Genomic DNA, 16,293 nt, shown 5'->3' on the forward strand with positions numbered 1-16,293 from the left:
TTATACAGGGGGCACCGGTACCGAGTCAGTGTGTGGGTGTACAGGTTAGTTGAGGTAATTTGCACATGTAGGTAGGGGTGAAGTGACAATGCATAGATAACAGTGAGTAGCAGCAGTGTAGTAAAAGGGAGGGGGGGGTCAATCTAAATTGTCCAGTGGTGATTTTTTTAATTCTTCAGCAGTTTCATGGCTTGGGGGTAGAAGCTGTTGAGGAGCCTTTTGGTACTAGATTTGGCGCTCTGGTACCGCTTGCCGTGCGGTAGCGATGAAAACAAGTCTAGATCTTGGGTGACTGGAGTCTCTGACAATTGTATGGGCTTTCCTCTGACACCACCTGGTATAGAGGTCCTGGATGGCAGGAAGCTTGGCCCCAGTGATGTACTGGGCCGCTCGCACTACCCTGTGTAGCGCCTTATTGTCTGATGCCGAGCAGTTGCCAAACCAGGCGGTGATGCAACCGGTCAGGATGTTCTCGATGGTGCAGCTGTAGAACCTTTTGAGGATCTGGAGACCCATGCCAAATCTTTTCAGTCTCTTGAGGTGAAAAAGGTTTTGCCGTGCCCTCTTCACAACTGTCTTGGTATGTTTGTACCATGATAGTTCATTGGTGATGTGGACCCCAAGGAACTTAAAACTCTCGACCCGCTCTACTACAGCCCCGTTGATGTTAATGGGGGCCTGTTCGGCCTGCCTTTTCCTGTAGTCCACTATCAGCTCCTTTGTCTTGCTCACATTGAGGAAGAGGTTGTTGTCCTGCCACCACACTGCCAGTTCTCTGACCTCCTACCTGTAGGCCGTCTTATCATTGTCAGTGATCAGGCCTACCACTGTTGTGTCATCCGCAAACGTATTGATGGTGCAGTCATGAGTGTACAGGGAGTACAGGAGGGGACTAAGTACACACCCCTGAGGGGCCCCAGTGTTAAGGATCAGCGTGGCAGACGTGTTGTTGCCTACTCTTACCACCTGTGGGGCAGCCTGTCAGGAAGTCCAGGATCCAGTTGCAGAGGGAGATGTTCAGTGCCAGAGTCCTTAGCTTAGTGATGAGCTTCGTGGGCACTATAGTGTTGAACGCTGAGCTGTAGTCAATGAATAGCATTCTCACATAGGTGTTACTTTTGTCCAGGTGAGAAAGTGCAGTTTGGAGTGCGATTGAGATTGCGTCATCTGGATCTGTTGGGGCGACATGCGAATTGGAGTGGGTCTAGGGTGTCCGGGAGGATGCTGTTGATGTGAGACATGACCAGCCTTTCAAAGCACTTCATGGCTACTGACGTGAGTGCCACAGGGCGGTAATTAGGCAGGTTCAGATGTCCGGTGGAATTAAAACATTGCTCCAATTTTATCAAGGGGCCTAACGTGTGGCATGAAAACACACCCCACCCCCAGCTGTCACGTTCCTGACCTTATTTCCTTTGTTTAGTCTTTGTTTAGTTGGTCTGGACGTGAGCTGGGTGGGCATTCTATGTTATGTGTTTCTATGTTGTGTTTGCTGTTTGGCCTAATATGGTTCTCAATCAGAGGCAGGTGTTTGTCATTGTCTCTGATTGGGAACCATATTAAGGTAGCCTGTTTTCTCTGTTTGTTTGTGGGTGATTGTTCCTGTTCGTGTGTTAATCTATTCTGTGTTCCCATGTTCAGGGCTGTAGCGTTTTCGGTACCTTCTGTCAGTTGTTGTTTTTGTTTGTCGTTTAAATATCCTAATTAAAATATGGATTATCATCACACTGCATTTTGGTCCTCCTCTCTTTCACCCGAAGACAGCCGTTACACCAGCAGCCTGGAATGTTGACACACGGCATGATGGACGCATGTACTCATGTGGTTTTTCTCCGTACCCTAGTCCTCCCATCAGCGTGAAACAGCAGGAACCGCAATCATCAGACCAGGCAATGTTTTTTTAATTCTCCAGTGTCCAGTGTTTTCGTTACTTAGCCTACTGCAACCAGAGTTTCCTGTTTTTTGCTGAAAGAGGTGGAACTCTGTCATGTCGTCGACTGCCGTACCCCATTCATGTCAAGGTACGACGAGTTGTGTATTCTTTCATGGGTCTTTGGGCACTAATGTTGTACTGGACTGTCCAACTGTAACCCGTCTGTTGCTCTGCACAATTCATGTCAGCCTCCTTTGCCCTCTTTCATCAATTACCTATTGGCTGGATGTCCTTTCGGTGGTGGACCATCCTTGATACACACGGGGAACTGTTGAGTGAAAAACCCAGCAGCGTTGCAGTTCTTGACACACTCAAACCGGTGCACCTGGCACCTATTACCATACCCTGTTCAAAGTCACTTGAAACTTTTTTCTTCCCGATTCATCCTCTGAATGGCACATATACACAATACATGTATCAATTGTCTCAAGGTTTAAACATCCTTCTTTAACCTGTCTCCCTTTATCTACACTGATTGAAGTGATTTTAACAGTGGACATCGATAAGGGATCATAGCTTTCACCTGGATTCACCTGGTAAGTCCATGTCATGCAAAGAGCATGTCCTAATGTTTTGTACACTCAACGTATAGGGGCCTGATGAGGCTATATAGAGGTCACACAGCCCCTGGCACGCCCTACCTGATGGCCAGGACTTACAGTACCAGTCAAAAGTTTGGACACACTTACTCATTCCAAGGTTTTACTTTATTTTTACTATTTTCTACATTGTAGAATAATAGTGAAGACATCAAAACTATGAAATGACACATATGGAATCATTTAGTAACCAAAAAAATTTGTTAAAAATTTGTTATTTTGCCCATCTTAATCTTTTCTTTTTATTGGCCAGTCTGAGATATGGCTTTTTCTTTGCAACTCTGCCTAGAAGGCCAGCATCCCGGAGTTGCCTCTTCACTGATGACGTTGAGACTGGTGTTTTGCGGGTTCCGAGTGTGGGAACAAAGTCTATCCCACGGTTGGGTAAAGAAAGTCTGTAGTCAACTAAGTAAGTGTTCATACAAGGATTTGTACATTGCTAGACATGACCGCCTTGTCGACCTGATAGCGAGCGAGGTGAGACTAGTAGTCTCACCAACAGAACACATCCATAAAAGTTATTGTGTAAGAGGAAGCTGGTGTGTTGTTGATGTGTCTTCCTGTTTGCCAAATACACCAAATGTTGTTGTTGTGAAGGGGCGGGGGGGGGGGGGGCTCAATTAATCTTCTTAAATACCTTCCCCCGTGGCACACTTGGACAGCCTCGGGTGTAGGTGCTAGCTGGTGGAGCTGATATTTGGCAGACTCGGCCAAGTACACAGGCTTGCAGTGCGTGGCCTCCAGATTGCGGGCCTGACCAAAAACTAGGGCAAAACAGTTGGCGTGAAATGTTTGGATCCTTTTTTAATAAAAATTTGATTGGTGTATTCAAATAAACTATTTAAAGTGTGTGTGTGTGTGTGTGTGCACGTGTGCGTGTGTGTGTGTGAAAAAGAGAGACAGAGAGAAAAAGAGAGAGCGTGTGTGCTTATTTTAGAAAATGTGTGTCCTGGTCTTAAAGTCCAAACCTCTGACTCACAAGGAAACGTTGTAGTTAATTAGACATGTGTCCATGTATGTAGTCCAGAGGCTATAGCACCACCGGAACTCTGTGACGTTGGAGTGATGATGAAGAGAGGCACAGAGACAGAGACAGAGAGACACAGAGACAGACACCGACACAGGGAGACAGACACAGAGACAGAGAGACTGAAAGACAGCGAGACAAAAAGACAGAGATACAGAGAGACAGAAAAACAAAGAGACAGAGAGAGGGATAGAGAGAGAGACACAGAGACAGGAAGACAGAGAGACAGAAAGAGATAGAGACAGAGAGCGAAGAGAGCGAGACAGACAGACAGAGAGAGACAAAGAAACAAAGTGACAGAGAAACAGAGAGAGAGACAAATACATCTGTCATTGAGCAACCCCATGCCATGATCAGATAGTGAAAGATACACCAATCTGTTTCAAAATTTACTTAACTAATTTACCAATATTTCTGAAAATGGATATTGCGTTTTGGAATGAAACTCTTCATATGTTCAGGGGTTTCCCTACAAAAGTAGTCCATCTTTCTGTTTGTGTTAATTTATTACAGGATCGGTGTCCTGTTAAGCTAACGTAGGCTAATGTGATTAGCATGAGGTTGTAAGTAACATGAACATTTCCCAGGACATAGACATATCTGATATTGTCAGAAAGCTTAAATTCTTGTTAATCTAACTGCACTGTCCAATTTATAGTAACTATTAAAGTGAAAGAATACCATGCTATTGTTTGAAGAGAGTGCACAGTTCTGAACCTGAAAATGTATTAATTAACCAATTAGGCACATTTGGGCAGTCTTGATACAACATTTTGAACAGAAATGCAATGGTTCATTGGATCAGTCTTAGACTTTGCACATACCCTGCTGCCGTCTAGTGGCCAAAATCAAAATTGTGCCTAAGTCATACATTGGCCTTTCTCTTGCATTTCAAAGATGGTACAAAAAAATACAAAAAATGCATGTTTTTTTTCTTTGTATTGTCTTTTTCCAAATCTAATCTGTTATCTTTTTCCAACATTAATTTAACATTTCCACCAACTTCAAAGTGTTTCCTTTCAAATGTTATCAAGAATATGCATATCCTTGCTTCAGGTCCTGATCTACAGGCAGTTAGATTTGGGTATGTCATTTTAGGCGAAAATTGAGAAAAGGGGTGTGATCCTTATTATATTGTACTGAAATTGTAGTTCATTTTCAAAATCAAAAACTAATTCGCAAATAAAATGAATATGTATGTTAATAAACTGTTAGAATCCAATAAAAAAAATGTTTTTAATTTATTTATATATAATATGTGCTCCAGGTTTGGGGTCAATTCAAATTTGATTTTAAATTCCAATTTAATTATTGAGTTCACTCACGAAGTGGAATTCAATATTTGTAAATTTCTCAGTTCATGGAATTAATGCACATATTTTAAGACATTTGTTTTTACAAATTTCATCCTGTATTTTTATATTTCCAGTATAGCCAGGCTGTCTTATCTACCTGACATTACAATTCAGAGGAATTCAATTATCTCTGAATTCAAACACTGACCTGGAATTTCTATTGAATAAGTGGAATTTACAGCGAGAGAGAATTGAATTAGAATTGCATTTTTTAAATTGACCCCAACTCTGATGTGCACGTGACTCAGAGCCAATTAGCCAATACACTATACAGGCATTATCAATTGTTACACATACATTTTCACCTTTTTTCTCTCTTTGTTTTTGGTACGACTCAGTTGAGGGTCGATCTGTCAACATATCAGGGCGGACACTCCATCCACAAGGCTACTGAGTTGGTAATGTGTTTGTTGTACGTGACAAGTAATAACTTCACAAGTCTGCAGTTGACTCCTGATGACTGGCCAGGCTTCAACTGTTGACCTGCAGTAGAGGATTTATTATCAGTGGGTAGACTGTCTATAGAACTGGGATCTGAACTGAACTGGGATCTATACCATAAAGCATCATATAAATGATGTCGCTAGATTAATAATTTATTAACACATTTATTAACATTATTTTTACGTACCATGCACGTAAAAAAGTAAAAAATTAAATCTGGAATTTTCATAATCTGTAGTCTTCCCCGTGAGACTTGGTTACCTTCTACCCGCAGGGTCTTAAGGGTCTCACCTCAGTCTCAGACGTATGAACAAAGCTTTAATTTAACATTGGCTGGCACTTACCGGGGATGAATAACCCCAATGTACTGGTCCCCTTTTACAAGAGCTAAATGTCTCAACACGACCTCTTTCTCTACCTGGAACCTCAGACCACTGTAAATCTTCTTTCGGAGGGTTTACTAAGGGCCCAGAGTAGCACCGAGTAGCACAGCCCGGCAGCATCAGAGGGCCAACCCACACCGTTTCATGTTGTTAAGGCCATGTCCAATGTGCTCTGTCTGCCAAGTACTAGACTGTTATATTTTACACTACATTTATACAATATTTTATAACCCATTTGCCAGGATCCGGTACTTCTCGTTTCATGAAAAAATTTTTTCACTGTTTGCAATGTAAAAGAACAAAACAACAAAAAATGCGGCAGGTAGGCGAAGTGTTCCAGGCCCGGAGAGCAAATCAAGAGCACTATAGGCCTACCACTGACCAATCGGATGGTTCAGATTAGTGTCTGCAGCAACGTAGGGTAAAAGAAAGGTCAAGCAAAGTTGGTACTGTGGGATATCAAAACATTTGAAACCAGGACTAGAGAGAGACGGTCAACGAATACAGCAGAGAACTGCTGTTTTTAAACTTAAACACCAGGACTAGAGAGAGACTGTCAACGAATACAGCAGAGAACTGCTGTTTTTAAACTTTAACACCAGGACTAGAGAGAGACTGTCAACGAATACAGCAGAGAACTGCTGTTTTTAAACCTTAAACACCAGGACTAGAGAGAGACTGTCAACGAATACAGCAGAGAACTGCTGTTTTTAAACTTTAACACCAGGACTAGAGAGAGACTGTCAACGAATACAGCAGAGAACTGCTGTTTTTAAACCTTAAACACCAGGACTAGAGAGAGACTGTCAACGAATACAGCAGAGAACTGCTGTTTTTAAACCTTAAACACCAGGATTAGAGAGAGACTGTCAACGAATACAGCAGAGAACTGCTGTTTTTAAACCTTAAACACCAGGACTAGAGAGAGACTGTCAACGAATACAGCAGAGAACTGCTGTTTTTAAACCTTAAACACCAGGACTAGAGAGAGACTGTCAACGAATACAGCAGAGAACTGCTGTTTTTAAACCTTAAACACCAGGACTAGAGAGAGACTGTCAACGAATACAGCAGAGAACTGCTGTTTTTAAACTTTAAAACCAGGACTAGAGAGAGACGGTCAACGAATACAGCAGAGAACTGCTGTTTTTAAACTTTAAAACCAGGACTAGAGAGAGACGGTCAACGAATACAGCAGAGAACTGCTGTTTTTACGAGTGACTTCATGTTTAAGTTATTCCTCAGCGCTGTCAACACGTTTTCTTCAACACTTTTATAAACCATAACATTATTCCTATACTCTGTAATGAATGATAGACGTTGGTATGCGTCATTAGCAGCTTGGGTCTTTTTAATATCAAGCAATATTAAACTTTCTCTGCTCATAGAGGCAGACATAATACTGTGCAACTTGACTTTCGCTATCAGCTGGAAGCCCGTGTCCCTTTTCGGTCAGTGTCAGTGGAGGAAAGGGAGAGTGGAGGGATGTTTCAAGACGGACCCGCAGTCTGCTGCTCTCTCCCTCCGCTGAGACTGACCAACAGATGAGGGCAAAATCAGCCCCAGTAAAATAAAAAGCTAATTATTTAATTGAATGCTCACTCAGCTGTGCCTCACAAGTAATAAAATAACTGATCTATTACCGGTGTGATCATATAACGTCTTATTGAAACATTTAGTGAAAGTTTTAAGAAAGTTATACAAAAAAATACCAATAACCTAGATTTTCCGTTATTTTTGCAACCAGAGTAAAACGTTCTCAGAACCTCTCTGGAACCAGATGAAAACGTTCTCTGAACCTCTCTGGAACCAGATGAAAACGTTCTCAGAACCTCTCTGGAACCAGAGTAAAACATTCTCAGAACCTCTCTGGAACCAGAGTAAAACGTTCTCAGAACCTCCCTGCAACCTAAAAATAAACATTCCCAGAACAGTCAAAAATGTCATCTCCAGAACATTTAAAAAAAAATCAGTTTTACTGGTCAGAAAATGTGTGGCTTTGTTCCCAAAACAAATGTGAAATCAAAAACATACGTTCCCACAACCAAATGTGCTAGTTGTGTGGTGTTGACAGGTAGACAGGTAGACTTCTTTCCTGGCTGCTTTGACCCACATGTCTGATTGGCAGCCGAGAGGTAAACCGTGTCTATGTCTGTAAACACCACACGCTGTGAGTTTCTCTGTCTCTGTTTCTGTCTCTGTCTCTCTCACTGTGTGTGTGTCTCTCTCTCTCTCTCTCTCTGTCTATCTCTCTGTCTATCTCTCTCTCTCTCTCTTATCTTTCTTTCTCTCTCGCTCTCTCTCTCTCTTACTCTGGGATCAGGCTGTGATGTGGCCTAGTCTGAATAGAACTGAACTCTCTCTCCCCACCACTGACTCTTTCCAGGATTAGATTGTTCCTGAGATAGATCCAATTGGTCCCTTGAGGGGAAGACCGAACAGCAAAATACAAAGATAGTATATATCAGAATGTTTTCCATATCCTCTCCTATTTTTGGTCCATGTTGCCCACCAATCTCCATTCCAATGGTAGCCTAACTCCATGCTATTTCTGTCAATTATGACTTTTCTGCTTCACATAACACATGATGAAACACGTCAGAATCCTTAGAAGCCTGACTAACACCCCATGTCCCTTCTAACCCTCCTTACCTCACAGCTTTGTGACTACTCAATCTGAGTGGCAGTGACCATGGCAACAACCCAGCTCTCCGTGTCACCCCCCCCCCCCCCCCCCTCTCTCCTCTCCTCTCCTCCCACCGGGCAGCGTTTGGTAGCAGTTTAAAGTGTTTGAGAGTAATTGGGTCGTGTGAAAGGAGGGGAGAGGGGAGAGGAGAGAGGTAGTTCAATGGTTGGTGAACCACGCTTGAGTGATGAATAACCTTGCCTGAGACCTGAAGATTTAACTTTTTTTTTTAACTAGGCAAGTTAGTTAAGAACACATTCTTATTTACCAGGACGGCCTACCAAGATGCCTAGGCTTTAGTTCAGCTGGCTAACACAGTCTTTTGAAGCACACAGGTGACCTGAGTTTGAACCCCGGCTGGTCATACATGACTTGAGTTGCTGGACTCTTATCATCAGGGTTAGGGATGTAAATTATTACAAAAAAAATAATCCGGTACATTAGCAATCAAATCAATCAATCAATCAAATGCATTTGTAAAGCCCTTCTTACATCAGCTGATGTCACAAAGTGCTGTACAGAAACCCAGCCTAAAACCCCAAACAGCAAGAAATGCAGGTGTACCAGCAAAATTATTGTAATCAGATTACAGATACTTTTGAAAAACAGGACGATTACTTCTAGGATTACTTTGAAATTCAGAAATAATTACTATATGACATCTTTCTGTATAATAAATGACATTTAAATCAGCATTGGAAAAAAAGGCGCATGTTTAAGTTTGTTCCACCTGCTCTCTCAGTGATGTGAATCCCACTGCTGCTCTCTCAGTGATGTGAATCCCACTGCTGCTCTCTCAGTGATGTGAATCCTACGGCTGCTCTCTCAGTGATGTGAATCCCACTGCTGCTCTCTCAGTGATGTGAATCCCACTGCTGCTCTCTCAGTGATGTGAATCCTACGGCTGCTCTCTCAGTGATGTGAATCCCACTGCTGCTCTCTCAGTGATGTGAATCCCACTGCTGCTCTCTCAGTGATGTGAATCCTACTGCAGCTCTCTCAGTGATGTGAATCCCACTGCTGTTCTCTCAGTGATGTGAATCCTACTGCTGCTCTCTCAGTGATGTGAATCCCACTGCTGCTCTCTCAGTGATGTGAATCCTACTGCTGCTCTCTCAGTGATGTGAAACCCACTGCTGCTCTCTCAGTGATGTGAAACCCACTGCTGCTTCTCTCAGTGATGTGAATCCTACTGCTGCTCTCTCAGTGATGTGAATCCTACTGCTGCTCTCTCAGTGATGTGAATCCTACTGCTGCTCTCTCAGTGATGTGAATCCTACTGCTGCTCTCTCAGTGATGTGAATCACCCTTTAGCTCTCTGTGATGTGAATCCCACTGCTGCTCTCTCAGTGATGTGAATCCCACTGCTGCTTCTCTCAGTGATGTGAATCCCACTGCTGCTCTCTCAGTGACACTTGCAAATGATCGATATATGTCAAAGTGTCACCCATAGAGATCCTATTCAATGAATTAACTATCGTAATTCCTAATTCTATGGTGTCACCAACAAAAAACCTAAACAGTAGTTTTATAGCAACACGTGGCATAGATTTTTCACATCATAAAAATATCACTTTTAGTGCTCAAAGCCATTCCACGAGAGCAGCATTTCTTTTTCAGCCCAGTCGGTCCTCCATGACTAAAACATAAACAGTACATTAATAAGTCCTTTGTTTTGGGTTGTGTTCAGGTTAAAACAATTAGACAAATCTATATTTCCATATTTACCAAGTCCTATTCTTGAAGATCAAGGAGTATTAAATTAATTGAAATGACCCGATATCTGACAGACTTTGGTTTTTAAAATAGACTACTCAAAAAAATAAAGGGAACACTTAAACAACACAATGTAACTCCAAGTCAATCACACTTCTGTGAAATCAAACTGTCAATGTAGGAAGCAACACTGATTGACAATAAATTTCACATGCTGTTGTGCAAATGGAATAGACAAAAGGTGGAAATTATAGGCAATTAGCAAGACACCCCCAATAAAGGAGTGGTTCTGCAGGTGGTGACCACAGACCACTTCTCAGTTCCTATGCTTCCTGGCTGATGTTTTGGTAACTTTTGAATGCTGGCGGTGTTTTCACTCTAGTGGTAGCATGAGACGGAGTCTACAACCCACACAAGTGGCTCAGGTAGTGCAGCTCATCCAGGATGGCACATCAATGCGAGCTGTGGCAAGAAGGTTTGCTGTGTCTGTCAGCGTAGTGTCCAGAGCATGGAGGCGCTACCAGGAGACAGGCCAGTACATCAGGAGATGTGGAGGAGGCCGTAGGAGGGCAACAACCCAGCAGCAGGACCGCTACCTCCGCCTTTGTGCAAGGAGGAGCAGGAGGAGCACTGCCAGAGCCCTGCAAAATGACCTCCAGCAGGCCACAAATGTGCATGTGTCTGCTCAAACGGTCAGAAACAGACTCCATGAGGGTGGTATGAGGGCCCGTGCTTACAGCCCAACACCGTGCAGGACGTTTGGCATTTGCCAGAGAACACCAAGATTGGCAAATTCGCCACTGGCGCCCTGTGCTCTTCACAGATGAAAGCAGGTTCACACACACATGTGACAGACGTGACAGAGTCTGGAGACGCCGTGGAGAACGTTCTGCTGCCTGCAACATCCTCCAGCATGACCGGCAGGGTAGCCCAGTGAGATCCTCAGTTAAGTTAAGAACAATTTCTTATTTACAGTGAGGGCCTAGGAACAGTGGGTTAACTGCCTTGTTCAGGGGCAGAATGACAGATTTGTACCTTGTCAGCTCGGGGATTCAATCTAGCAACTTTTCGGTTTCTGGCCCAAAGCTCTAACCACTAGTCTACCTGCCGCCCCTCTTAAAGGGAAAGTAATCTGAACCCCTCTTAAAGGGGAAGTGATCCGAACCCCTCTTAAAGGAAAAGTAATCTGAACCCCTCTTAAAGGGGAAGTAATCTGAACCCCTCTTAAAGGGGAAGTGATCTGAACCCCTCTTAAAGGGAAAGTAATCTGAACCCCTCTTAAAGGGGAAGTAATCTGAAAGTAATTAGGTCACGTTACTGAGTTTGGCTTAATGCAAAAGTTACGGTACTGATTACAGTTTTGGACACTAGTAACTATAACGGATTACATTTAGAAAGTAACTTTTCCAACCCTATCCATCAACAAGTGCCCCTCAAATTCAAAGTAAGGCTTTCAAATAATGTCAGCAGCCAGTGATATCTGTAGAGCCAGCAGTGGTACTGTACACTACACCTGATACAACTCAACTTGACTGGTAGATCTGGTCCAAGCGGATCGTACTTCCCTGAATCGTGGCCAGTAAACACTGTTGTAACTGAGTAGCATAAGCCTATCAGTGTGTGTGTGTGTGTGTGTGTGTGTGTTCACGTGTGTTTGTTCATGTGTGTCCCTATGGTTGTGTGTGTGTGTGTCTGTGTGTGTGCGTATCCCTATGTGTGTGTGTGTGTGTCTATGTGTGTGCGTGTCCCTATGTGTGTGTGTGTGTGTGTGTGTGTGTGTGTGTGTGTGTGTGTGTGTGTGTGTGTGTGTGTGTGTGTGTGTGTGTGTGTGTGTGTGTGTGCGTATCCCTATGTGTGTGTCTGTGTGTCTGTGTGTGTGCGTGTCCCTATGTTTGTGTGTGTGTATGTGTGTGTGTGTGTGTGTGTGTGTGTGTGTGTGTGTGTGTGTGTGTGTGTGTGTGTGTGTGTGTGTGTGTGTGCGTGTGTGTGTGTGCATATCCCTATGTGTGTGTGTCTGTGTGTGTGCATGTCCCTATGTGTGTGTGTGTGTCTGTGTGTGTGCATATCCCTATGTCTGTGTGTCTGTGTGTGTGTGCGTGTCCCTATGTTTGTGTGTGTGTCTGTGTGTGTGCGTATCCCTATGTGTGTGTGCGTATCCCTGTGTGTGTGTGTGTGTACAGAGACAGTCAGTTGGATGTCCTGTGAAAGGAGCAACCTGTCACATTACACTACCAACATCAGTACCAACATCATGAACAGCGTCAGACCATGCCAGGAGTGTGTCAGGTGTCGAGGTGGCACACAGGGCCAGCCAGGTGTGTGTGTATGTGTGTATGTGTGTGACATCGTCCCCTGCCTCTAGAGCCTAGAGAGGGATGTGGCTTGGCACTGCCATCTGACAGAGCAATAAGCATTCAGAATAGATTGTCAAAACCTTATAGGTTTGTTTCTGGTGTAAAATGGTGATTGTTACACATAATGGGACATGAGTACATTTAGGAAAATTCTATATCAGTGTGTTAAATAATTGCCCATTTCATCTCAAAGTACTGTAAACAACATCAAATGTGGGCCTGACAAACCTCATATCCAAGGGTGTTTGTAGGGTCAGCAAAGAGTTGTTGTTCCTCGTTCGTTCTGGGGATGTGAATTACCATAATACATCTTTAAACATCAACATGACTAAGGCCCTGGGTGGGATACGATGGTGTGAAATGGGATCCTGTGGAGGGACAGGGGTCTTGCCAACCAGCCGGTTAATAACACTGCAGTGTTTCCCGGGCAGATGGATTTTGTTTTTTTTCAAGCCAGGGTTGAACAGGCAGAAGACAGAGATAGGGATGAGAGGAGGAAGGGAAATGAGAGGAGAGAGGGAGGAAGAGAGGGGAGAGGGAGGAGTAGAGGAGAGGAGAGAGGGAGGAGTAGAGTAGAGAAGAGAGGGAGGAGAGAGGGAGGAGTAGAGTAGAGGAGAGGAGAGAGGGAGGGAGGAGTAGAGGAGAGAGGGAAGAAGAGAGGAAGGAGAGAGGGAGGAGTAGAGGAAAGAGGGAGGTAAAGAGGGAGGAGAGAGGGAGGAGTAGAGTAGAGGAGAGGAGAGAGAGAGGGAGGAGGGAGGAGTAGAGTAGAGAAGAGAGGGAGGAGTAGAGTAGAGAAGAGAGGGAGGAGTAGAGGAGAGAGGGAGGAGTAGAGAGGGAGGAGGGAAGAAGAGAGGACAGAAGGAGGAAGAGAGGAGAGAGGGAGGTGAGAGGAGAGAGGGAGGAAGAGAGAAGAGAGAGAGGTGAGAGAGAGGGAAGAGGAGAGGAGAGGGGGAGGAGAAGAGATGAGAGGGGAGAGCTGGCCCTTGCAGCCAGATAATAGACTTAGATAGTATCAATCACCTGACACCATTCACACCATTATGTAAAGACTCAATAGCACATTGAAGCCAAATGAAGTCGGTTAAGATGGTGTCTCACGTATTGCCTTCAAAACTGGCCACTAGGGGCAACAGTGAGCGCTACAACCAGCTGAAATATTTACTACACAACAAACATAAGAATTAAAAAACTAAACAATGACACAAACAGAACAACTAAAAAAAGCACCCCAAGGAAAAGCTAAGCTAAAAATATGTGTTTTAAGATCTCTTTTAAATATTCTATATCCACATTTTCAGCCCTCAGATTCTCTGGCAGGCTATTCCAGAGGCTGGGGGCATAACAAACTTAAAAACACTATGAACTTTGACCTTTGGAGAACTGTGGACAAAGGTCAGCATCTGAAGTCAAATTGATAACACCGTAAGATTCTGTTGCAGTTTGAGCTACTTCCTCCAGGATGTGGCGTTGCAGACTAGCTCAGACTAGCTCAGCAACTCAATTATCCTTATAACTTCTTCTGTGTGCAGTTTAAAAAAACAAAAATCTGTCCCAGGACATACATCTGGTGTATTGGAAACAATTATTGCTACCATGATTGCCTTCGAAACATTTTATTTACAAAAACATTGACAATTTGTTAATTCACTATAATGGGGGATCTCATTACATGCTAACAAAGCCTGCAGTACCGCAGTCGGCCTTGAGGGGGCAGTCGTTCTCCCCTGGTGTGTCAGTATGTGTCCATACTTATACGTGTGTGTGTGTGTAGCTGACCCGTGTTTATGTCTACACCAGGTAATCTGACTCAGCGGTGTAACTGGAGCCTGTACACTCCCACCTGAGCGTTTCATTATTTAAGGTGCTTTGGCTGAAAACCTGATCACCTCCAGGATCTATTATATCTACCTACCGCCTACCGCCTACCACCAGCACCCCCGCTCGCCGCTGCTACACCCATTCGCCCCTGGTTTCCACGCTGCTTGGTCGCTACAGGACAGGAGAGAGAAAGAGAAAGGGGAGAGAGAGCGGAGAGTAGTGGAGAGGAGATGAGGAAAGGAGATGAGTAGAACAGAGAAGTAGAGATGAGTAGAACAGAGGAGAACTGGAAGAGAGTGGGAGAAAGGGAGGATGAGTAGACCAGTGTAGAGGAGATGAGGAGATTAGGAGACTAGGGGAGAGGAGATTAGGAGATTAGGAGACTAGGGGAGAGGAGATTAGGAGATTAGTAGACCACTCAGACCAGGTGTATTAGGACACCTGCCACTTTCTCTTTGTGTGGTGTTGACTTAAACTCACAGAATAAGTCATCACTCTTCAGCATCTCTTACAGAATAAGTCATCACTCTTCAGCATCTCTTACAGAATAAGTCATCACTCTTCAGCATCTCTCACAGAATAAGTCATCACTTTTCAGCATCTCTCACAGAATAAATCATCACTCTTTATCTCTCACAGAATAAGTCATCACTCTTTATCTCTCACAGAATAAGTCATCACTCTTCAGTATCTCTCACAGAATAAGTCATCACTCTTCAGCATCTCTCACAGAATAAGTCATCACTTTTCAGCATCTCTCACAGAATAAGTCATCACTCTTCAGCATCTCTTACAGAATAAGTCATCATGATTCAGTATCTCTCACAGAATAAATCATCATGATTCAGCATCTCTCACAGAATGAATCATCACACTTTATCTCTCACAGAATAAGTCATCACTCTTCAGTATCTCTCACAGAATAAGTCATCATGATTCAGTATCTCTCACAGAATAAATCATCATGATTCAGCATCTCTCACAGAATGAATCATCACACTTTATCTCTCACAGAATAAATCATCATGATTCAGCATCTCTCACAGAATAAGTCATCACTCTTCAGCATCTCTCACAGAATAAGTCATCACTCTTCAGCATCTCTCACAGAATAAGTCATCACTCTTCAGCATCTCTCACAGAATAAGTCATCACTCTTCAGCATCTCTCACAGAATAAGTCATCACTCTTCAGCATCTCTCACAGAATAAGTCATCATGATTCAGTATCTCTCACAGAATAAGTCATCACTCTTTATCTCTCACAGAATAAGTCATCACTCTTTATCTCTCACAGAATAAGTCATCACTCTTCAGTATCTCTCACAGAATAAGTCATCACTCTTCAGCATCTCTCACAGAATAAGTCATCACTCTTCAGGATCTCTCACAGAATAAGTCATCACTCTTCAGCATCTCTCACAGAATAAGTCATCACTCTTCAGTATCTTTCACAGACGCCACAACTTAAAGGCTCTTATGTTTTCACTTATTTAGATGTATTGAGATTTCATAGATAGATAGAAAAATACAGGTCAAATATCGTGCCATGTGTAGGGAATAGGGTGCAATATGGGATGCAGAAAGTATTCCAGGTCGCCTTCTACCCGCTGGATCCATTTCCTTCAGATTCATTTGCAGGGGGAAGCAAATTAGAGGGCATCTGACACACACGCTCACGGACGCACACACACAAACGCACACACACACACACAAAAACACACACACACTCGCACACACGCACGCACACGCACACACACTTGACCATCTGGTCGTGTGCCTTTTTCCTACTCAGTCAGAGGCCCCAATTTCATTAAGAACATCATCACTGGGCCCAGAGACACCTGAGCCTTAGCCTTCTCTATCCCAACGCACCATGTGGGCTGTTCAGTATGTGTGTGTGTGTGTGTGTGTGTGTGTGTGTGTAGATGAGATGACCAGGTAATGTGTGTGTGTGTGTGTTTGCGTGTCTATGGCAC

Source organism: Salvelinus fontinalis, chromosome 27 (assembly GCF_029448725.1).
Source record: "Salvelinus fontinalis isolate EN_2023a chromosome 27, ASM2944872v1, whole genome shotgun sequence".
Taxonomy (NCBI): domain Eukaryota; kingdom Metazoa; phylum Chordata; class Actinopteri; order Salmoniformes; family Salmonidae; genus Salvelinus; species Salvelinus fontinalis.